This window comes from Leopardus geoffroyi, chromosome A3 (assembly GCF_018350155.1).
Source record: "Leopardus geoffroyi isolate Oge1 chromosome A3, O.geoffroyi_Oge1_pat1.0, whole genome shotgun sequence".
NCBI classification, from domain to species: domain Eukaryota; kingdom Metazoa; phylum Chordata; class Mammalia; order Carnivora; family Felidae; genus Leopardus; species Leopardus geoffroyi.
The window spans coordinates 130,647,134-130,672,423 of NC_059336.1; the positions used below are offsets into that span (position 1 = coordinate 130,647,134).

The 25,290-nt window shown below is 40.4% G+C and overlaps 1 long non-coding RNA gene across 3 annotated transcripts in view; it reads left to right on the forward strand.

Annotated features, from left to right (window-relative positions):
• The window catches only part of LOC123581561, a 170,301-nt gene that overhangs the window by 66,542 nt on the left and 78,469 nt on the right, over positions 1 to 25,290 (forward strand). The window lies entirely within an intron of this gene.

The following is a 25,290-nucleotide window of genomic DNA, read 5'->3' on the forward strand; positions in this document are numbered from 1 at the left end:
AGCCACCTAAGTGCCCCTCAGTGGACTTTTTCATTGCTGCAAAACAAATGGGTATAAAATTATAACGGGTATAAAATTATTTTTCATTTTATCTATTTACTATGAGGCTGAGCATCATTAGGTTTCTTGGCCTTTGAAGTCTTCTAATTTGTGGCTTAATTAGAATATTTAAGGTTTTCAGAATATTTAAGGATTTACATTTTCTCATTCATTGTAGGAGCTTTTTTGTATAGCCTCAATATTAATTTGTTAACAGGGGCATGTGTGCAAGTATGTTATGCAAATATGCAGGTGCTTTCTAATGTAAAATGATTTGGTTTTCCCCCCTTTTTGTACTAAATATAGAAAATTACTTATTTATTTTCTTTTAAAATTTAAAGATTTTTTTAATGTTTATTTTTGAGAGAGAGAGCACAAGAGCAGGGGAGGGGCAGAGAGAGGGGGACAGAGGGTCTGAAGCGGGCTCTGCACTGACAGAAGAGAGCTCAATGCGGGGCTCAAACTCACGAACCGTGAGATCATAACCTGAGCCACAGTCAGACACTTAACTGACAGAGCCACCCAGGCACCCCTAAAGATTTTCTTTTCACGTATAGAAATTTAATCAACTTTGGAATACATTTTAGGATAGGACCTAAAGTTGAAATGTAGATTTATATTATTTTTATATGCAAAAATATCCTACCCATTGGCTTGTGGTTTCGTATCTGATGTATATCTCAGGTACATGTGAAATCACCACGTATCAGTAGATCTGTTTGGAGATTCTTTATTGTGTTCCATTGGACTGTTTATGTCCACTCCCTGCCATACTGTTTTAGCATGATTGTTTTATGTGAATTCGTTGTGATAGAAAAAGTTCTTCTTCATTATTTCCCTTCCAACAATTTTTTGTTCATCTGGAGAACTTACACATCCATATACATTTTAGGTTCAGGAGACACATGCTCGGAGAAAACAAAAAACAACAACAAAAAAAATGAATAGAATCCTAATTAAACAATAGTCTAATTTGACAAGAATTGACACCATTAAACCAGAGGCCCACTGAAATTAAATAATAATAATAACAATAAAGATAGTTTCTGACACCAAAATCTATAAACAATTTTTGGTAAACCCAAGATAGACATTGTGAAGAGAAAAAAAAAAATGTTACGGCTGACTTGGACCTTCATTTACCTGTCCATTACTCTATGTTCATGAACATATTTCTCTTCATTTAGATTGTGGCTAAAAGGAACGGGCATTTCTATATGTTCTTCAGCAACTTTGGAGGGATGATTATCAGGAGGGACCAGGGAGAAGTCTTCTGTATCTTTCCAATTATCTCAAGCACTGAATATATATTGGTGTAATAAGCAGTTAATTACTGCCAGAGTCATACAAGCAGGCCATGTCTTTACTTTCTACCATCTATTAACAGTCTATTCTTGATAATAGAGAGAGGTTTACTGAACCTATCTATTTGAAGCCTTAACTGCAGGCTTCATTTTTGTATGGAGAACATGTCCATAAATTCATGAGGTGGGGCAGTGCTGTCTCATCCCTGACCTTCCTGTGGTGCTAATATGAGAGGACATGTATTCAGCTCTTCCCAAGCTGGAGGGTCACCTGCAGGAAAAGAGGGAGAGGGTGATCGTCCATTCAAGTTGAAGATTTTTTAAAAAGTCATACCCACAAGGCGTAGAGCAGTGAACTGGGGAATATAGAAAGCGTCTGATTCTGAGAAATTGAATTTTCATTGCAGATATTGTGAGGAGATAAAGTTCCTCCCTGAAAATATATGCCCATCATTGCAGCGACAATATGAAAATGATATTAAAGCAACTCTAGAACATCATATGATTTCTATGGAGGGAGGGAAAATATCATTTTTTGTTCTTTGTAATAAATTGGTTCCTTTAATTTTCTTTTGTGCCAGGAGTGACAGATGATTACAAATTTGATCACCCAAACATTGGGCTGATTTTAAATTATAACAGTGAAGGAAAATAGGAATGCTTTCCTTTCACCCCAGGGCAATTTTGGAACACAAATCGTTAAACAGAGTTCACTAATTTCATAGAGAAATGCCAACATTTTTCAATTACATTCCAGTAATCTACGTGTTTTTAAAACTTTAATAAATGCTGAAAATTCTATCCCATTATAAAATAACAAACAGAACAAGGATCTAAATGAAATGGAGGTTGCTCTAAGAGCAAGAAGGTAGTGAATGAATAAAATTGGAAATATAAAAAAAAAGTATTACCCAGAGGAATAATATTTATTATTCTGCCTCAGGCTATTGATACTCATGGCTTTAGATTTACTTTCTTGACATGGATGTAGGGTAAATGTAATGTAAAAACATTTTACAAATTGAAGGAAAATATTGTAGGTTATGAATTTGGAAGATTTCTACTTCCCTTCAATTAATGTTCTCTCTCTCTCTCTCTCTCTCTCTCTCTCTCTCTCTCTCATACACACACACATATGTATATATACATATATATACATATATATGTATATATATGTTTATATTTCTTTATATACATGTTTTTGTTTGTTTTTAATGGGGAGATTTCATTCTCAGGAACACAGACGGCCTTGTTTACATAGAGAGAAATCCTCAAAGCCACTAGTGGGAAGCAAAAGGAAAATGCAAAAGACAGCAACCTTCGTTGGCCTCATGTCTATCACAACTGTGACCCAGGCCACACAGGGAGCTTTTGGTGTGCTGGTTGGTTGAAGACAAATGCCCAGCAGCTCTGGTTACAATCCACTGTGCCATCTGTCCCCCATAACTTCAATTCTCTACTCTTAACTGGCTTCTACCTTCAGATTCTCCCAAATTAGTTGTAACTTCTGTATGTTCTCACTTCTCCCTTCCTCCTAAAACAATGGCAAACAAATTCTTAGACCCCCAAACTCAACTGAAATTATTTTCATCTTTTTTTAAAAGATTTTGTTTTTAAGTGATCTCTACATCCAATGTGGGGCTCAAACTTACAACCCTGAAGTGAAAAATTGCATACTCTACTGACTGACCCAGCCAGACACCCCTCAACTGAGATTATTTTAATAAAAACCACTGTCAACTATTTCATAAATCATGTAGAATCGTTTTCAGTCCTTTTCAAGTCTGTCTATTGTGTCTGTCACTGCTCTTCTCCCATTCATTGAAATTCTGTGCAGTGCCAATGTCCACATCCTTTCCTCTTACTTCTTTTGCCCTCATACACCTCTTTTTCTCTGTCCCTCCCTGTATCAGGTCCCTGCCTTTTGTGCATTACTTCTGCCATAAGTCAGTTATAGCCAATTACATGGTTTCACCAGCCATCTATCTGCTATGACTCCAAAGGGTACTTTTGGCCTTATTTTTTTATTGGTGTCCCCTGTATTAGACTTATAAATCCAATTAAGGCTGCAAATAATCACCTAGCCATTGCACACAGGCCCAATCAAGTTCCACATATCTAGGAAACCAGGTATCATGTTTACAGTGAGATTATAGTAAGTAACCTATTTTATTTCCCAGAAATGCTCCCCCTTAAGGGAGAAACGATCTTAGGCCAGCTGCTTTAATTCCTCCTCACTGGGGTACCTGGGTGGTTCAATTGGTTATGTGTCCGACTCTTGATTTTGGCTCAGATCATGATTTCATGGTTCGTGAGTTTGAGCCCCCATTGCGCTCTGGACTGATGGTGTGGAGCCTGCTTGGGATTCTCTCTATCCCTCCTCTCTCTGCCCCTACCCTGCTCACACACACTCTCTCTCAAAATAAATAAATAAACTTAATTTTTTTTAAATTTAATTCTTCCTCACCAATTGGTAATTCTGAACGATTTTTTTCTTTCAAATGTTTTTTCCCCCATCATATTATTACATCAAAAAGGTATATCTATATCTATCATCTATCTATCTGTGTGTGTATGTGTGTGTATATATATGTATATGTGTGTGTGTGTGTGTGTGTGTGTATTTTTTTTTTTTTACAAAAGGGTATTTTTCTGTTGAAGAAGAGAAAAGCATGAGAGGAACCGTATACCTAGATGTAGTGCTGGTAAGAAGAAAAGACAGGGAGAGAGCTGCCTGCCAACTCTTGCATGAGTTCCTTAGCAGTTGGCCCTAAGACTGTCTGTCGTCTTGTATAATTGTTAATTTTATGTGATGACTTGACTGGGCTAAGGGATGCTGAGATAGCTGGTAAAACATTAATTTTGGGTCTGTCTGACACAGTGTTTCCACGAGGGATTAGCATCCGAGTTGGTGAATGGAGTAATGCAGATGACACTACTCTCCAACATGGCGGGCATCATCCAATCCCCTGGGGAGCCCCACAGAACAAGCAGGTGGAGGAAGGGTGAATTCACTGTGTTTGAGCTGAGACATTTAGCTTCTTCTGCCTGTGGATATTGGTGCTTCTGGTTCTCAGGATTTCAGACCCAGACTGAAGTTTACCACCAGCTTTCCTGATTCTCTAGCTTGAGATTGTGAGACTTCACCTCTCTCTCTCTCTCTCTCCCCTCCCAAATATCCTACTGGTTGTCTGAAGAGCCCTGACTAATGCATCTTGCTTCCACACTGTGAACCGCACATCATCTGAGGACAGGAACAGAATATTTTTTTTTCCAGGAGCGAGAGAAACTGAAGGGCATAATTCTGTATATCATATCCACACTATATATTCAACCTTATATAAGTCGATCACTGATCGACTGCAAAGGAGATAGCATTATCTCATTTTATAATCAATTGAGGCTCAAGAGATTTTATACTTCTTTCCCCCAAATTGTAGCAGAATTGCATTTGAACACACATGCACTTTCTATGAGGCTGCTTCTCTACTCTTCCACAGTGACCTTTAGCAGAGTTGAAATGATCCTCTAAGGTCAAGTTCTGCTAAACTCTTTATCTTCCACTCTTGCCACTTTGTGCCTTTATTTAACGCCCTTGGCATACCTATCTTTACACACCATGCTATTTCATGTCTTCATTCTTTTACTCACGATCCTTCCTCATCTTAAATTAATTTCCTGCTCTTTTTCTTTCTGGCTAACTCCTGTTCAACTGCCTTCCTTCCTTCCTTCCTTTTTCCCTTCCTTTCTTACCTCCTTTTTCCTTTCCTTTCAACCTCCTTCCCTTCTCTCCTTCCATCTCCCCTTCCTTCCTCCCTTTCCTTCCTTCCTTCCTTCCTTCCTTCCTTCCTTCCTTCCTTCCTTCCTTCCTCTTTCCTTCCTTCCTCTGTCCTTCCATCCTTCCATTGTTCTTTTTCTTTTCCATTTTGATGTTTGAATCAATATATTTTTAGCGTTTGTAATTTATCAGATAACTGGTAGGGACTTTATAAACAATTAAGAAAAAGACACAGTGTTTATCCTGGGGAGGAGCTCTGTTTAGTGGGGTAGATGGACTTTACACAGGTAATTTCAATAAGGTGTGATAAAGGCTCTGATGAGGTCATCACAAAGCACTTTACCTAGGTTGTTTATTTCCTCATCCAGGAATCTCCCCTAGACTCCACTGGAGTAGGTATGGTAACCCTTCTCCAAGCTTCTGTCACACCTTCTATGTATCTTCTTGCAATAACTGTATTCTTAATTTACATTATCTGTTTATATGTGTGTCTTCTCCACCTGACCATTAGTTTTCAAGACAGGGATCATGACCTTTTGATATAGGTGTAGCCATTTTTGGGAAAAGTTAATGACAAATAGCATTAGAGAAATAAAGTTATAGATAATTTATATTTCTTATAGCATTCAATAATACTGCATTGTACATATTACATATATAATATCAAATATTTAATAAATATATATTTATGTAATATAATATTTATATATAACATATTTCTTAAATATTTGATTTTACTATATAGTATATGACATTTATAGAATAATTTTTAAAAAACTGATATATAGAAGTATTTATGCTCAGAAATCTTGGTTTTGCTCTGTAAATAATATTTCATTAGGTATGTCATCTGTATTCATATGAGATACTTTGTAACAGTACAATCTGTGCTCTGTAAGGATTACAGGTTGAGTTCACCATTTTGGCAGTCTGGTTCTTGCCATACCTCGTGTCAGTGAGGAAGGCTATGCTGCTCTAACTTAGCACCCAGGGCTCTGGGCTTGTCTGATCCCTTCCACAGTAGAAGTGGATGGAATAGGGCAGTTTCAGGAATTAGACATAAGATGTTTCATTCTCTAGAAGAAAGATCTGCCATAGATGGTACGAGAAAGAGACAGAGGTGGTGTCAGGACCCAGAATAGCCCAGGCAGGTTAAAGTAATTCCCATATATTCCATTAGCACATCTTTAAAGGCTGACCTAATAGCACACAATTTAAGTAAAGAGTATAGTTGTTTTGCAGAGCAATTCAAGGCATGTTTTCTAGTCCACATCATTCCTCTACCAGGAACCATTCAAATAAATACAAAACTGCTGTATAAATACAGTTTTGTATACATTTGTATAAATACAAATTTTGTATACATTTGTATAAATACAAATTTTGTATACATTTGTATAAATACAAATTTTGTATACATTTGTATAAATGCAAAACTGCTGCTAGGTGTGTAAAGGCAGGTTTCCACACAATTCTTCTTCCTGCCAAAGTGTTATGCTATAGAAATTCTGGAGAGAATGGAGCTCAAGGAGAGCATGTTAAGAAGTAAAAAACATTCCCAAAGTCATCTGAGTAACTATAGTTTGTGTTGTCATCTTTTGTGGGTGACTAAATTGGCACAGGAGACCAGTTAAAGTCTCTGCCCAGGATGGCATGCTGAGTCCTCTAAGATATGAGTAGTTCATAGGCTCTTGTAAATTAAGGATGACGTAATTCTAATGCTGAATTATTTATCTGGCTCTTCATTTTCATCAAGGATCTTGTTTCTGTTTGTAATTAATGATCGTCCAATACTAATCATAGGTATTCTGTTCTCCCAACCCAGGCAAGATACACTGGGGAAAGGATCATGTTTTTATGAGACCATCAACATTTTTTAATGCTTTCAGTTTTGCGTACAGAAGAATACACTGACTCATACCTCCCATGCTGGTTTATCCTCTGGCCTTTTTTTCCTCAGGATATCGTTGGGTAATTTTAATCTGCTAACACATCAGAAAGCTACCATTCAGACTAAAATAGCAATGGGTCTTTCAGAACCATCTTTTCTGTGTGATGCTTAAATATGTGACCCTTAGCTTTAATCTAGAGATATATTTAAAACATGCACGTATACGAATTTGAGTTCTCAATTTGCTGTGTAAATGTGTGAGGAGGCTTGGTTGTTTATGTATTTTATCATCTTCTGTCTAAAATACCACATGGAGGGGAAAAAAATCTTTCAAAGTTTAGTCTAAAATATACTGAAAATATCAATAACAGCAAAGCCTCTACCCTTGAGAAGCTTCTTCATTTCAGTCATGCTACTAAGAGCTTTTTAATGGACATTAGACCTTCTCTGCCCTAAAGGAATCAAGACTGCATTCAAGTATTTCCTTAATCATCATGAATATTTTGACACATCACGTTAGCAAAGATATCTCCTCCTTTTTCTCAACCCTGTTTTCTCTTTTCAACGTGTGTGTTGTTTTTGTAAGCTTCTTTAATGTCTTATTTGAAAACTGATGTGGTAACATAAATGTTAGTCGATTTGTTTGTATTACCTGGTTTTCTGCTTTATTGCATTTCGTGTAATTAGATCAGAGTGTAGTGAAAAAATGCAGCATTTGAAGTAAGGAGATTAACCTATAACTCTCAGTTATGAATGTGAAAGTAAACATTCTAACAAAATACTAGAAAGCCTACAGAAATTGATGGATTTTATAGGAATTGAAATTATGGGGAACTAGAGATTTTTCCTGGGAATGTTAAGAATCACTTAATATCCGAATACGTGTTATGATATTGTACCATACCAGTCGGTCCTTTGGGAAATATCATTACATGCTATCAATTTGTGTTGAAATGATATTTTACTGATTTTTCCAAATGGTGATGCTTACTTCTGCTTCCACACCTATTTTGCTTCCAGCTCAAAAGAGCAATTTCCTGAATTTTGATTGGATTGACACAAATTTATTGAATCTATTTTTTCTCATCCCCAAATATCCATTGGATATGATTTCTAGGCCAAACCCTACTCTAGCCACCAGGAGAAGGAAAATTAAATGCTATATGGATGGTCCCTGTTCTATTGGAGTCTATATTATGTAACAAAAGGACTTTTACAGGTTAACTGGTCCAGTGGTGCTAGACACCCGGCCCTCACACCTGAGCTGAGTTAGCTCCCCAAAGCTCGCCTGGGGAAAAAGTTAAACCATAGATTCCTGATCCCCAGAGCTACTGAATCCAAATCCTCAGATGCGGAGTGGAGAAATCTGTATTTTTTCAAGGTAACTTGGATGAAGTGTCTGGGGCCATTGGCTAGTCATACTTTGCATCAAATGGTTCAACATCTGATGCCTGAAGAGGGTAATATGTAGAGAATATGAGACATAAGAACGAGGGACTTGAGTGGCTCGGTCTGTTGGGCATGTGACTCTTGATTTCAGCTCAGGTCATGATCCCAGGGTCATGGGATCAAGCCCTGCATCAGGCTCCACGCAGAGCATGGAGCCTGCTTGTAATTCTCTTTCTCCCTTTCTGTTTCCCTCTGCCCCTCTCCCCCACTTGTGGCCTCTCTCTGTCTCTTTCTAAAATAAAATAAAATAAAATAAAATAAATAAATAAATAAATAAATAAATAAATAAATAAATAAAAAAGAAACTTGAAGCCTAGAAGAAACCTCACCAAGACTCCAAAGTCACAATTTTTTCTTGAGGATCACTTCATTATGTGCTCTTCCAAATATTTCCTTCAGAGTCAGAAAACACAAAAACAAAAACAAAGTTAGATCTGAAAGATATTTTGATTATGTACATCGACTTATTAAACTGAACGTCCCCAAGGCTCATGGGAATCTTACAAGATACACAAAGCAAAAAGATGCCAGTTGTATCCACCTCGACACTGGTCAAATCCCAGCTGGAGCTGAGCAGACAGCTGGACTACGTCAACCTATGGTTCGTTCAGAATTGCAGCCAGCGTTGTCACAGTATTGAACATGGCATTTTGTGGCATGAGGAGTAACGAAGAGGTTAAGATGAGGTGTTTTTTTGGTCCATAAAGGTGAAAACACATCTGAGCTTGCAATCGGCTCTCGGCTCTCGTACTTACCAGATGCAACAGGCATAGAGCTTCTCCCTCAAACCCCTCTTCAGGCTGACGCACACATCTCTAGTTACCAGGCGTCTCTGGGCCATTCTCTCCATCCTCCGATTGTACCCCCCTCAAGGCTACGTCTTCTCTAGTGGGCGGCCCACGGCCAGTGGCAAGCTGACATGGTGTACATATGTCCAGCACTTTTGTCTCATTTGGGACAGCAGGGAAGGGCCACCCCAGGTCCAGATCTCCCCACAGGAACAGTTGAAGCCTCACTTGAAACCCTTGTAGGTCTACCTTTTCCTTCTGCCCAGTCCTGCTTTCCTTCTTCCTCACTGTGTACCTCCTGAGAAGACTCCCCAAGGCAGCCACCACACACAGCTCTCAGTCTCAGAGGGTCCTTCCAGGGAAGCTAATATAACACACTAGATGTGTATGATTTAACAAGGCAACATCTCAGTGCTCTGGTTTCCTCATCTATAACGTGGGGATTAAAATAGCTTCTGGAGGATGAAATGATAGAAACCATACACACACACGCACACACATACACACACGGTACATAGTTAGAGATGATTCAGTGTCTATATGTTTACTTATTTTTTTAATGCTTTAACATATACTAACGTACTAAAACAATCATAAGTTGGACAGTTCCTCGATCGCTAACTCTACAATGTATAGAACATTATTAGATCCATGATCTCATTAAAAAGCACTGATTTTCTGCTGGGAAGAGAGCAACCTTTCCCAATTAGGAGCTTATGGAGAGCTTCCTATGTATCCTCTCTGGCTGGAAAAGAAGATTGTTATTTCATGACATTGTTTCTGTGGTTAATTGAGGCTTTATTTATCATTCTTATTTTTTCTCAAAGTTGGCATGGGAATGGAAATAATTAGAACAAATGGAAAATAATTAGAAATCTGTTTCCCGGTTAGCTACATTTTTCTCCTTTTGGGAGGTAAGAAACCAAATTCTATCCATAGGTAAGCAAAGAGGAGTAATTTTTTTTGGTTTTAAGATGAAGGATGAACCAATGCATCAGTGACCAAAAGCAACAGTGTGGAAGGAAGTGGGGAAAAAAGGGAAGTATACAAATCAGAGGGTAAAGAAGAATCAGAAGAAAATAGGACTGGGACACCTGGGTGGCTCAGTGAGTTGAGTGTCCGACTCGTGGTTTCAGCTCAGGTCATGATCTCACGATTTGGGAGTTCAAGCCCCACGTCAGGCTCTGTGCTGACAGTGCAGAGCCTGCTTGGGATTCTCTCTCTCCTTCTTTCTCTGTGCCTCTTCTGCTAGTGCTCTCTCTCTCTCTCTCTCTCTCTCTCTCAAAATAAATAAACTTAAAAATGAAATGAAATGAAAATGTTAAAAAAAGAAGAAAATAGGGCCAATCAGCTTTAAACTGGACCATAAATCACAAGTTTATTGTTTGAAGTGAGTTTTTGCAAAGGGTTGAAATGTAAAAATAGGATTAGCCCTCTGAAAACAGAGAGAGTGTATTTTATGAGCTGGGTGCCCATCAACAACTAATTGAACAAGACATTATAGAAAACAGTGCATGAACCTCTCCGTAGTCCTAACCATGGTCTAACGCTTTCGGCTTAAAGGAATTAACTTGTCCAAGGCCTCAGAGGTAATAAAAGTCAGAGCTAGTATTGAAATTCAGGTCTTTTGTTCCGAAATTCGGCATGATGCCTCACAAATCTACTGTATGCGTTATATCAAATGTTCCTCCCTGTGGAACACATTAGCGGGTACAATATTTTTACAGAGCATGTAAATAAAAACAATGAATATGAAAACACCTAGCATGTCCCGCCCTTGGAACACAGACACTCAGCTGAATACCTGTTACATGTAAATGCATGGTTGCTTCCAGTATTGCATCAATGCTGTTCATGCGCTCTTAGGTAACAATTGAAAAGACTAAGTGACCAGCAATTCTTTGATGTATGATCTGCAAATACAGAGTTGCAAGTTCAATTGTAATATAGATCCTTCTGTTGTGGCTTTGCGATAGCCTTGCTAACCTCAATCTACATGTTCCTAAAAGGCCAGGGTTGTCTGTTTCTGTACCATACGGTGTCTCCCCTGGGTCCTACTGTAGGAAGTACCCGCTTCAGCAGGGCTTGTGAGTTCAGAATCCGATGTGCTTGAGCTTGTGATCTGGTTCCCAAAGCACATTAGTTTTATGGCTGGGTCATTTCACGTTTTTGTGCTTCAAACCTTCACTTGTAAGACAAAGGTCACAACATCTCTCTCAACAAGTGTCGTATGATATGTGCTAAATAAAAGAAGTATGGGGTCGCCTGCATGGCTCAGTCGGTTAAGCATCTGACTTCGGCTCAGGTCATGATCTCCCGGTCAGCGAGTTCAAGCCCCGCAACGGGCTCTGTGCTGACAGCTCAGAGCCTGGAGCCTGCTTTGGATTCTGTCTCCCTCTCTTTCTGCCCCTCCCCCGCTCTGTTCTCTCTGTCTCTCAAAAATGAATAAATGTTAAAAATTTTAAAAAAAGAAATATGAAGTAAGATTCATAGTAACATTTCAATGACCCTTTCGTCTCCTCTCCCATTTGATAGAATATGTATATATACACATGCATATGTGTATAAACATTTCTATGTACATATAGAATATGTACATATATACCTTTAGTAAACATTAGTTTCCACCCCTTTGTAAGTAAAAAAAAATAAAAATATCAAACCATAATCTTACATCTAAATACATATTTTCAATAAACACATTAACCCTCTGATTTTAAAGCTGATTGGTCACCACTTACTAAAAGTCGATTTTATTCTTTCTATTGCAGGAAATATTATTTCTCCTATTGAAATAGAACAATTTCACCTATCTAAATGGCAGTATCATAGCAATTTTCTTTTTTGATTGTGCTAAAGCCCCAAGTGGGTTTATTATTCTCAGAACAACATGTACCCTCACCTTTAATTGAAGGGAAATCTGTGGCTCTTGACTGACCATTTCTACTCCCAAAATGTAAACTCTAAACAACCACCTCAAACATTCACACTTGTCGCTGAGATTTTCCAGCATCGCTTATTTCTTTTTTTCCTACAGCTCAGCAAAAGGCTTGTGAGAACCATTTTTTCCCTTTTCTACTTTTCTCCTAAAATATTACAAAGGACTCTTATTTGACCAAATTTATTCTCCTGTGGATGGATTTCTCCTCCCCCACCCCCACCCCCATCACTAGATAAAAAGGGAAACACTTTCAGATGAAAACACGAGTGAGAGAATTCTCTGCTTTCATGGAAACTGCCAGCGATGGTATTGTAAACACATCTTGCATTCGCTCTTTCTAATTTTCCCTCAGAGTTCTTTCATTTTCTCTTTGTGTTTGGAGGAACTCTATGCTCTTTTCAGCCAGAGAAAAATTAACACCAAACGGGGTGTTTCAAATACAGACATTTACATTTCAATGTCCTTTAGGGGAAGAAAGAAACGCAGCAGTGAGGAAAGGCAAGGCAGTGCCTGTGTGCCCCCCCAGATGTCTGCACTTTGTGTTTCTTTTAGAATAAACCCTGCCCTGGGCCCAGGATGGAAATCGGATTGCTGGAAACCAGGGCACAAACTGGTATTCGGTGCAGAACTGCTTGCTTTTCGTAGCTCAGATTGCCACCCCTGCACCAACCATTGACCGAGAGTCCACGGCAACGAATCTGCCCTATCTCTGGAAAAGGCTCCGCTGTCATGAGTTGGTGATGTAGCCAAGGACGTAAACACGAGGCCATGTGAGAGGTGGATACCATTTTTCCCTCTCATTGATCTCTCACTGCAAAGCTAATGGGGAATCAGGGGCCATACAGAATGCTTGACTCCATCAGAGGGATCACAGAAATACGGTCGTGGAAACATGTTTCTATGTGCAGGTGTATCTATAAATTGGAGCACATAAAGAATAGTAGTACTGCTTCAAATGCATATTTAAGGGGCGCCTGGGTGGCTCGGTTGGTTAAGCATCTGACTCTTGATTTCGGTTCAGGTCGTGATCTCTTGGCTTTGTGGGTTCGAGCCCCACGTCTAGCTCTGTGCTAGCAGTAAGGAGTGTGCTTGGAATTCTCTCTCTCACTCTCTCTCTCTGCCTCTCACCCACTTGCGCTGTCTCTGTGTCTCTCAAAATAAGTAAATATACTTTAAAAATGCACATTTAATTTATATAGCATTTAATTTTTGCTTAAACTTTATCCGAACTATACAAGCCCCCAGTTTAAAGAGATTATCTTGGAGGAATTATTGGTTTGGGGGAGGGTGTAAGGGTTGCTCAGGGGTACTGGGAATGTGCTATTTCCTGAGCTGGGTATAACTTTTCTAAATGTGTTTTCTTTTTTGATAATTCATCTTACTTAACCATTTTGCATTTTTTGTTTATATATTATACTTCAAAAATATTTTAAAATTCTGATTAGAACAATCCTTACACAATTTTTTTAATGCACTGTAAGCCCTTTGTGGGAGAAGGTAAAACACACTGATTCAAAAACACAGGTCTTGGGGCACCTTGATCTTGACTCAGGTCATGATCTCCTGGTTCATGGGATTGAGCCCTGCATTGGGCTCTGTGCTGACAGTGAGGAGTCTACTTAGGATTCTCTCTCTCTCCCTCTGTCTCTCTCTCTCTCTGCCCCTCCCCACTTGTGCTCTCTCTCTCTCTCTCTCTCTCTCAGAATAAATAATCAAAAAATAAGTAAAAATGCAAGTCTTTATTGCAGGATCATCTACCTAAGTTTACCCTATGGAAAAAAAATCCTAATACTAGTATCTTTCACTCTTTCCTCTTGGGCTGATTTTCTAGGACAGATTGTGGTGCATCTCCTAACTGAAAGGCAGAGCTTTACCACATTCAGGGAGCAAAGTTCCTCCCTCAAATTTTCATACATACATGGACCTTTTAAAAATTAATAACATCTTTATTGAGATATAATTCGGGGTGCCTGTGTGGCTCAGTCGGTTGAGCGTCGGACTTCAGCTCAGGTCATGATCTCGCGGTTTGTGGGTTTGAGCCCCACATCGGGCTCGCTGCTGTGAGTCTAGCCGCACAGAGACCACTTCAGATCCTCTGTTTCCCCTCTCTCTGCCCCTTCCCCACTTGTGCTGTCCCCAAAATAAATAAATATCTTAAAAAGATATAATTCACATCACAATACTTTTAAAGTGTACAATTCAGTAAACTTTATCATTCAACTCAATCCTTACAACCTTGTAAAGTTAGTATTCATATCACCCCCATTTTACAGATGCTGATACGGAGGCCAGGAAAGGTTAAATGACTTCCCAAATACCTTAAATGAGAGTATAAATATAAAGTAATAAACAGCATGCATTCAACAAGGTAGACACTCAAATATGAATTATCTTTTCCTTTTATTACGTAATTAAGGGGCAGTTTGGAGATGGTCATAATATACCAATCATTATATAACATTGATTTAATCTCTGTTCAGTTCCAGGCATGTGTGAAATCCTAGGTGACAGTAATGAATGGTCATTGGCCCTGCCCTCAGTAATACTCGCAGGTGCCTGAGGAACTCAGAAACATAACTCATAACAGTTATCTAGTGATACTTTTATCTGTTTCTAGCACAAAGGGTAAGGTAAAGAAAGCAAGTTGGAACGAATCGTTCAGTACAAAATTATTATTTAAACCATGTATTCTCTTAAGCAGCACGCAGACGTACGAAAAGAGCAGAACATTGATCGCTCATGGAGCTTCCTCTCCCAGCAGAGAGGCACAGCCCATGACCACACACAGTAAAATGGATCATATCTGGTTTCTATGGGAAGTAAGGGCCCAGCAAAGAACAAATCACCTCCAGCTGGGACTAGTCTGAGATGACTAGAATTAGTACTTACAGGACGGCAAGAACTTAGAAGCTTAGAGAAGCGAAGTGGACACTTAAGAATGTGTTTAATTTTACTCGCTGACCCATGCCACACTTATTTATTAGGCATATAAAAAATTCTAGGCATGAGGAAATCACAAGAGGTACAAAGATGAATAAGATATGATTTCTGTGTGAGAAGAGCTCTTCATCCAACAGGAGAGAAATAACGACATAGACTAAGACCAGGGTAATGACTCTCGGTGAATGAATCCACACGTGGGGGGGTGGGGGGGTCGAAGAGGGCCCTTGATGAGAATTTGGCCCTCCAGGATCAATGGCCCTCAGATCAATGCAGGATAGTGGATTAGCTGTATTACTGCTCATGGTGTTAATGCTAATGGTTCTTTAGGGGAGTCTCAGCAGCCAAAATCAGCAGGGACAAGTGCCAATATGAAATAAGCAAAGTAGAGGCAGAGGCAAAGCGCAGGAGTGGGCTGAGATGTGAGTCGAAGGAAGTATGCTGGCAACAGAGTGACAAAGTACCAAGGGGTTCTTGCGGGAGCCGGCGTGGTCCGCCCAACTGCTATTTATCGATAGCTTTTGGGGCCTGGACAACAAGCCTGCCTACAAATAAAGAGTCAGGACAGACGTTTTGCTGGTGGTCTGAGCGGTATTCTCTGATCAAATAAGGAGACAAGTCAGTGTTGTCGGTCAAGGGCACGGGAAAGACTTCAAAGAGGAGGTGATGTGTATATTGGCCTTTGAAAGTTGGATAGGTTTCTGCCGGTGGAGAACAGGGGCAAGAAAGGTCACTTTGTGCAGGGCGCACAGCATGCTCAAAGGCTCAGGGGCCAAGGAGTGCGTGGCTCCCTGGGGCGCTCAGGGAATATGAGTCTTCTGGCTTTTTCAGCCTATCACATGAGGGAGAAGAAACAGTGGGGTATGCTGCTTCCAGAGAATTTCAAAGAACTCTAACTAGATGTGGGGCTTTATTGCAGAAATGCTGTATTTTTTTCTTCGTTTTCCATTTATATCTATTTTCCCTTTAGGTCCAAAGAGGATTAAGCTTTATACATTTTACAAATTGAATGGACTTCATTTTTTTTTTTTTTTTTTTTTTAAAAAGAAGGGCTCACCAGTGGTGGGATGGCTAATTTTATGTGTCAGCTTGAGAGGGGTGCCCAGGTAGGTGATCGAACATTATTCTGGGTGTTTCTGGAAGGGTGTTTAACGAAGAGGTTAATAATTACATTAGTAGACTGATTAAAGTAGACTATGTATGTGTATACACACACATACACACGTGTGCACACACACACACACACACACATGCATACACACTATTGGTTCTGTTTCTTTGGAGAGCCCTAATACAAATGCCAAGAACCTCTTTTCTGGCCCACTACCCAGCCACTCTTTATCCAGCTATAAGCCTTATGCTTTTAAATACCCCAGCATTCACAAGTCTGAGATGAATCTGTGGGGCAAGAAACACATTAGGAAATGTTTAGGAGGTACAAAGTGCTCTCGCAGCTTTCCTTGGGGAGGGGGAATTAGTACCCTGATTTCTTCACAAACGTGTCCACTCTCATCACAGCACAGATAAAATCGCTCAGGAATGTGAGCGATTGCAGATCTCAGTCCAGGCCCCTGCTCCATTTCCTGCTCCTTGTGTAATCAGAGGCAATGGCTTCACTTCAGAAGCCTCAGTGTAGTCTTCTGTGAAATGGGAGTGATAAGGGACTTGCCCACAAGTCCAGGTAAGATGAGGTATCCAAACACTTGTTGTGTGAAAAGCATCGTAAATACCAGCCCCTTCCCTGAGTCCGCCTCAGTGCAGGATTGTTTGCCCTTCCTTCTGTCTGTACGTCTATGACCACCCCCACGAAGAGAAATGCATAGTAATTGGAAGAAAATCCTCTTTGTAAACCTTTGGGTTTCATTTGTCTTCTGAGCACGGACCAGTTTCAGTCATTCCCTGGTTTATAGTCATTGGAAACACTAAGAATAAACTTTCATTATCTACGGCCAGGTGTTTAATACACGATACAGTCATCATCCGACAAATAGGTGACTGCACTCCTAAACTATTTTGCTTACTTTTTAGTGTGTATGAAGTCATTCAGATAATGAAATCTCAGGAAGAGGAAAGCTAAGCGATCATGCAAATCCATTGTTCCAGTGCTGGGCCTGTGGTTACACACACACACACACACACACGCACACGCACACACTCATAAACATTAACAGCCACCCACAAATTTGTTTTATGAGCTTTCATGAAAAGCCTTCAGGGGCTTTTACAAAGTCACCTGGTTAATCTCTAAGTTAATCTTTGTGCAAACAAAATTCCTGTAAGCTGTTTATCAGGTGACCTCAGAAACAAGCCAGTATGTAAGCTTCTGACAGTCCATTATGGGCTTGATGTCCTAAAGATCCCTCTTTCCTACCCCGACCAGCCCACTGCTTGCCTTACACTGCACTCCCTGAGTCCTGGTATGTGTGTGCATGCGTACATGTGCAATAGCATTTCTTTCCTCCCTTTCAATTAAACTCTTCAGACTATAAAAATACCCTCCATCACTTAGGTTTCAGGGTCACGGTCTTTGGAATTGGAAAGAAAGACCATCTGGCCTGAACCTGTCTGTATAAGATGATAGAGGGAAAATATCAACTTTTTACTGCTCCTGGTTACATGTTGAATTTTGACCCCCCCCCCCATAAATGATATGTGGAAGTCCTAAGTCCTGGTACCTGTGGATGTGACCTCATTTGGAAATAGTGTCTTTGTGGGTGTAATTAAGTTCAGATGAGATCACACTGGAGTAAGGTATGCTCTTAATCCAATCTGATTGGTGTCCCTATAAGATGAAGACTCCATGTGAGGAGAGACGTACCTAGAGAGGACACTGTGTGAGGACACAGGCACACTGAGCTGGGGGCGGGGGTTAGCCTTGTGACGATGGTTGGGGGAGAGGCGGGGGCAGGGAGACACTGCAGGTACCCAGTGGCTCCAAGGCAAGAAATGCCAAGAGTTGCTGGAAACAAGCAGAGACTAGGAGGGAAGAGGACATGGCCCAGCTCACACTTTGATTTCCGACTTACAACTTCCAGAATTGTGGGAGAATAAATGTCTGTTGTTCTGAGTCACCTAGTTTGTAGTACTTTGTTAAAGAAGCCTTATGAATGCAGTCCCACAATAGAAAACAAGAGGGCCGGGGCGCCTGGGTGGCTCAGTCGGTTGAGCGTCTGACTTCGGCTCAGGTCCTGATCTGACGGTTCGTGAGTCCTAGCCCTGCGTCGGGCTCTGTGCTGACAGCTCGGAGCCCAGAGCCTGCTTCAGATTCTGTGTCTCCCTCTCTCTCTCTGTCCCTCCCTTACTCGTACTCTGTCTCTCCCTCTCTCAAAAGTAAATAAACATTAAAAAAAAAAAAGAAAAAAAGAAAAAAGAAAACAAGTGGGCCATAACTTGAATAATCTGCTGATTTTCTAGGTTGATGAAGCATGAAGTGATAGCAGCAGAATGTCTTTGTAGGAGGGACTTACTAACAGTTACCTGATAGGACAGGAGATTGCAGGTGCCTAGGCACAATATGAGAAAATGTCAATTGCGGACATCAGAAAGTAGGAGGGACGATTGGAATCATGGTAGGTTCCACCTAATATCCCTGGGCCAGCTTTTCCTTAATGCCACCACTGCATGCTGCATTTGATTCCCCAAGAGGGAAATAGTAAGCATCTTAATTGCTATACAGATGATTTGGTGCTCCTTTGGAAGGGCAGAAAATGTAAAAAAAATTTAATTTTTTTAATGTTTTTATTTATTTTTGAAGGAGAGAGAGACAGACAGACAGAGCATGAGCAGGGGAGGAGCAGAGAGAGAGGGAGACACAGAATTCGAAGCAGGCTCCAGGCTCTGAGCTGTCAGAACAGAGCCCGATTCGGGGCTCGAACCCACAAACTGCGAGATCGTGACCTGAGCCAAAGTCGGACGCTTAACTGACTGGGCCACCCAGGCGCCCCATAAATGTAAAAAATTTTAAAGCTGAACATACACTATGTGTAAACCATGCCAGAAGCCAATAATGCAATGAGGCTGCACGTAGGTGCTGGAACCAACTTCCTGGACTTTGGGCAAGTTGCTTAAATCTTCTAAACTTCACTTTCCTCATCTATAATATGTGCATAAGAATAGCTTCTGTAATTTTATAGTGAAAATGGAGATGCGTTGCATTCAGAGTGGCTAGTTCAAGCCCTTGTCCATAGCACTTCAAGTATATTATGTGCTAAGGGAAGCAGAGGTGGAGGAGGAGGAAACAGAGGTGAGGATGGGGGAGGGAGGTGGCTATCCAGGTGAAGGAGCAAAGAATAGGGCCATGAAGAGCTTTGTTCAAATGACAAATAAGAGCCTTTTAAACGTGTTTATGATCCCATCCCTTTTCCTTTTCCTTCAGAGGGGCAAGAATATTGTTACCTTTTTGAGGTGGATTTCTTTCAGCATTCAGCATTAAGCTCATCGTTTTAAAAAGTAATCAGGTTAGTCCCTCACTCTTTCTGGAACTGCACACTCAGAGCCTGCTAATAGTCATCACCGCTACCACTGGTAGAACTTTAAACTTGAGATGTGATGTTACACGTGGAACCTATTTGATGATGAAACAGCCAGCAAGGGGTGGGCTTGAAAATGCATGTTATGCACATTACAGAAGAAGACACCAAGGCTTGGAGATGAAGGGAGCTGCCTGAGGTCACAACCTGGGGGTGCTTGAGAACAGTGCCCTCCACCCCCACCCAGAGCCTCCGCACACACCTGGGAAGGTGTCCTCTCTTCCTATTTGCCCTGCTTACTGTCTACTCCCTATTCAAAATTGAGTGAAAGCATTTCTTCTGGGAGGATTTAACACAGAGACCTTTTGTGGTTCCTTCGAGATGGCTTAACTCCCATCCATCACGGTTAGTACCACACTTGAATGAAGCATTCCCTTCCTTGTCAGATTATCCCCACTTGACCATGATCTCTAAGCAGAAGGAACACGGCAGCAGAATACAAGAGAAAGGAGCGGGGATACTCGCTGCACAAGGCAGAAGGTGGTGTGGAATTGCACACAGAGCACTGAGCTAGCAGAATGCTTTTGTTTAATGTACTCCTTGGGTTAGCCATCATTTCTGAGCGATTCCTACATGTGTCTAATGTCTTTGATACAGCTCTGCTCTCTTTCTGCTCAGAGCCTTGCTTAGGGAAGTTGGTGAAAGATGTTACTCTTGCTTGAGGCAGGTTTTCTTCACCAAATCTTGACCAAGGAGCAACAGATAGGATTCATTTTGATGGTGGCGTTAAAGGTAATCCGAGTTCTATCACATCTGTCGTAACTTTAAGCTTATCGCAACTTGTGCCCTGGGTGTGCAGCCCAGACAAACCACAAGGGCGAATCCAGAGAGAGGATTCGTGACAATGACAATTTAGACTCAACCAAGAATGTTTTCTTATTCTTGTTTCCTATTCTTCTACCGAACCAGCAAACAAATGAAACAAAAGGTACTCTTGAGACCACAGATCCTTGGAAGCTGGAGCTGTGATCAGTCTTTCAATCAGTCTTCCAGTCCTTCTGATCTCAAAGGGGTAGCCCCAAGTCGACTTGTTTTCAACAGCCCCCATGATAAGGTTGGAGGATCCTAGAAATACCGCCTGGAGTTGGAGAAAGGGCCCCTTGTCAGCCTTCTGGGGTTCATTCTAGTTACAAATCAACTAAAAAGTAAAAATACAACAGTGCACTCAGATTTCACATTTTACGTGCTATTTGTTACTCCCTCATCGTGTCTACTTAACTTTTTCTTCTAACAGGCTGAATCTTAGACACCGTATTATGCCTCCTCTTTTAATGTATTTTCACCAGAGCTGACCAAATGTGTTATAAAAACAAAGATTTCTTTCCTCGCCCCCCCGGCCCCCCATTGGCTGTCTTGAGATACGCTCTGTAGATCCTCCCTTCTCTTCCTATTGGTGCTATTTTAGGCACACCTTGTATCTCCAGTTACTTTTCAGCAATAAAGATAAGTCTCATTTTGAAAATTAAGACACTCCAGATTCAGTAAAACCCAAAGGGTACGAAGAAGCCAAAAGTACGAGAGCTTATCCAAATGGCCAATACACGTATGAAGAAGGAATTAAAGAAAGTCACTAGTATCCAGGGATGTGCAAATCAAAGTAACACTACCATAACTCTTCACGTGTAAAAAACTGGTAAAAACTTTAAAGTTCTGCGATACACCATGATGTCAAGCGTGCCACAAAGAGATCCCCTCATACATTGAGACAGAAATGTGAATTGTTACAAAGTTTTTAGAAACAGTCTGGCAACATCCATGAAAACCTAACATTAAACATTTCCTTTGACCCTGAAATCTCACCCCTGCGAATCTATTCCACAAAATGAAAAGACAAATCGGCCAGAGTATACATGATAGAACAGTTATTAAAGCATCGGTTTGTAGAAAGAAAAATTCGAAAGCTAGTGAAGGTCCGTCAACTGGAGATTGTTAGAATAAACCATGCTGCCGTCACCACACCAGTACTGAATAGCATGTTACCCTTAAACAAACTACGGAAGGAGTGTATGATAGGGCCCCATGACAAAACAACAAGCGAAGAACGATGATCTTACACCCTTCAATGTATACACAATATGGAGATATATTTATGTTTATTAATTATATATAATTATATATTTTATGTTCTGTTATATATAAACACATATTTCTTTATGTTATGTATATTGGTTTGCTGGCATGAATTACGAATTATCTGGTTTGTAGTGAAAGGTAAGTTTGGTGTTGGGAAGACAGAAAATGGGAGGAGAGGTTCAAGCAAAGTAAAAACTAAAACGCAAAATGATAATAGCAGTGGGTCTACTATGATCACACTAGTGCCTGTATGCGATTATGTATGAGTATGTGCACAATTAAATTAGAGACAAATATAGGTATGTATGGATAACTAGACTTGGTGACTTTGACCATTTCCACAATTTGGGGACACAAAGAATGAAAAATCCTTAAAGCAAGCCCTACTTTCTAGTTTTTAACAAGGCACTCACAGGAATTCTTTTCTATGTAAAAGCTTTATATGTTCCAGAAGGGGCCACAATACAAGGGGGCAAGGCTGACAATCTCATATCTTCCTTAATAGCTCTAAGATTTTCTAGTCCAATCTGGTGCCCAGAGATCTGCCTTTTTTCTGCCTAGTCCCTGAAGCTTAATGGCTTTGTGCAGAATTACCATTTGCTCGAACCACCTGAAGTGCTTCATGCTGTATTAAGGAGAGCTCTCAAAAATTCTGGGTTCTAAAAGAATGTTTTTACCCACCAAAAGGATACATAAATGTATCAGAAATTCTAAAATTTCAAAGGTTAATGGTGAAATTGTTAAGCCTCTGCCTTGCATCTGGAAAGGAATTCATGCTTTGTTATTCAGGTTTCTAACCTGAATAAAGATTCCAAGAATTCGTTCAATCTATAAACTGTGATTGTCAATTAATAAGTTTGTCTCCTAGAAGTTATTCTATAATTACCTTTATTTCTTTTCTTTTTAATGTTTATTTATTTTTGAGAGAGAGGGGGGAGAGAGAGAGACAGTGTGAGTGAGGGAGGAGCAGAGAGAGAGGAAGACACAGAATCCTAAGCAGTCCCCAGGCTCTGAGCTGTCAGCACAGAGCCCGACTCATGAGATCATGACCTGAGCTGAAGTGGGACACTTAACCAACCGAGCCACCCAGGCACCCCTATTTCTTAAACGACAAAAAGTTCATGCACTGTAGAATATCTCTACCAGAGACTCGTGCTCATCTGTCACTGTTGTTCCTCATAGAAGGATACTTTCTTGCATATCACTAATACTTCCTTTTTTAATGGGACACGAAAACCTTTTCAGGATCTTGTGTTATCACTAATACATTTGATCTAGTGTCCTAGAGAGACACCTTTGCACTTGTGTTTGTTTTGTCTTTCAAATAGTGAAGAAATTCTGGGAGATAAACCATACGCACTTCCCCCAGAACACCCAGAAACAGTCAACATTGCGGCATCTCTGACAAGCATCCGGTTTCAGTGCTCAGGGTACTTGAAGTACAGGGCTTAACCCTGGATGCGTCTATACACATGATACACGACACACATCCACGTCAACCACGTGATACCACAGAACCGCCTCAGCCCCAGGGTGGGAGATCCTTCCCCAAGTATTTTCTAACAAAGTACTATTTTATGTTCATTGAAGTTTTACTCTTGAAGGCGAGGGAGGACATACATTTATGAGAGGAAGCGGGGCTCACTCAATTCATATCAGAAGGAAACAAAGAAGAGAAGAACATTTCTTGAAACGTTTTGCACCATAAAGGAGCAGATATATGTACGTAAATTGGCAAATTAGTTGTCACTCTCTGTCTTCTGCCAACGTGGCACGATTCACCTGAGAAAGAAGGCAATCCTGCCATTTGCTCCAAGATGGGTGGACCTTGAGTGTATTATGCTTCGTTAAGTGAAATAAGTCAGACAGGAGAAGACAAATACTGTAAGCTCTCACACAGATGTGAGATCTAATCGTGCGCTAAACTGGAACTCATAGAAGCAGAGAGTGGAATTGATGGTTGCCAAGGGCTGGGAGAGGCAAGGGGAATTGGAGAAAGGTTGCCCAATGGGTACAAACTTGCAGTGAGAAGAGGAATGAGTTCCGAGGATCTAATGCACGGCAGTGTGATTATAGTCAATAATACCGCATTATATACTTTGAAGTTGCAAAGAGTAGATCTTAAATCTTCTTACCAAAAAAAAAAAAAACAAAAAAAGAAATAATTATGGAACATGATGGATGTGTTAGTTAACCCTGAGTAGACAGTCATATTGCAATATGTAAGTGTATCAAGTCAAAAGTTGTGCATCTTAAACTTGTGCAATGGTAAATGCCAATCATATCTCAATACGGCTTGGGGGAGGGAGAGTGTCAAAGCAAAAGTGCTAAGCAAAAATTAAAAAAAAAAAAAATGGGGCGGCAATAGCTTTGGCCACCACTTGTTGGGTTCTTATCAGATAGCGACCATAGTACTGTTTAAGGTTATATTACTTTCCTTCTTACACCTCATAGCAATGCTGTACCTCAGACCACCATTTCAGAATATCAAACTCATTTTGCCTGGAGAAAAGGAAATTCCCAAATGAAGCCATCTAACTCCTGGTTTTAGAGCCATGGAGCCAGGAGAAATCGGATTTTGCTCCAGAAAGTAACTGGGTCCCCCTCCTTAGTGCGGCATGAGTCCCCAGGGCCACACATCGCTCTGGGTCACCCCTTAAAATCTTTCCATTTTCAAGGACAACAAAGCAGAGAATGTTCCTTCCCAAGTCAGCTTCCTGTATGCATGAACTACAAAGAATAGGACTAACGGAGCAGCTCCCTATGTGTGCCGGCGTTCTACCAGGCACACTGCATGTTTATTCCCATCCAACTTTATATTCCAGAGTCAAAATTGTATTCCACCTAGATCTGTTAGAGATGGTGGTTTGCATGGGTTGTACCTCAGGTTTCTCTGCAAGAGTGTAAATTCGGCATGGACAGGAACTTCTGAGCACACCAAAGCATTCACTAAACACGTGGGGGATGAATGAATAAATAAATGAACGCCTACCTTGAGTGGGGAGCCCTTGCCTGGTTCGCATCAGTATCTCACTTCCTCTGTCCTTGCCTCACTTTCTTGACGCTGGGGAGGCACGTGGCAAATAAGGCAGAGGCAGTGGTTACATGAGAAACGGCCTAAAATTGCTATACTCAGGAGGAATGCATACAAGTATGATGACGATGATGTTCTTGTCCTAAGTGCTGGGCAGAAGAGAGAGGAATAGATATATTTTCATCTCATCGCAATCTGGAAATTACTTTTCCCTCAAAAGGGCAAATTCAGCATGACATTATTTCAACGCAGTGTATTGCAGGACATGTGGCACATTCAACAGGAAACAACGCTTTAATAATGATGTTGTTGTTGTTGTTGTTGTTTACCTAAAAGGAACTCACTTATAGCATAAATGGTGACCACAATTTTTTTTTTCTAACTATAGCTACAAAGATCTAATTTCAGAAAGAAATTCTAGTGTATTCTATTTCCCAGGCATCAAAGAGTTCACAAGGCTTCATATCCATCATTTTATGTAAGCCTCATGGCAACCTTCTGTTACAGGTAATTTATGGAATGCT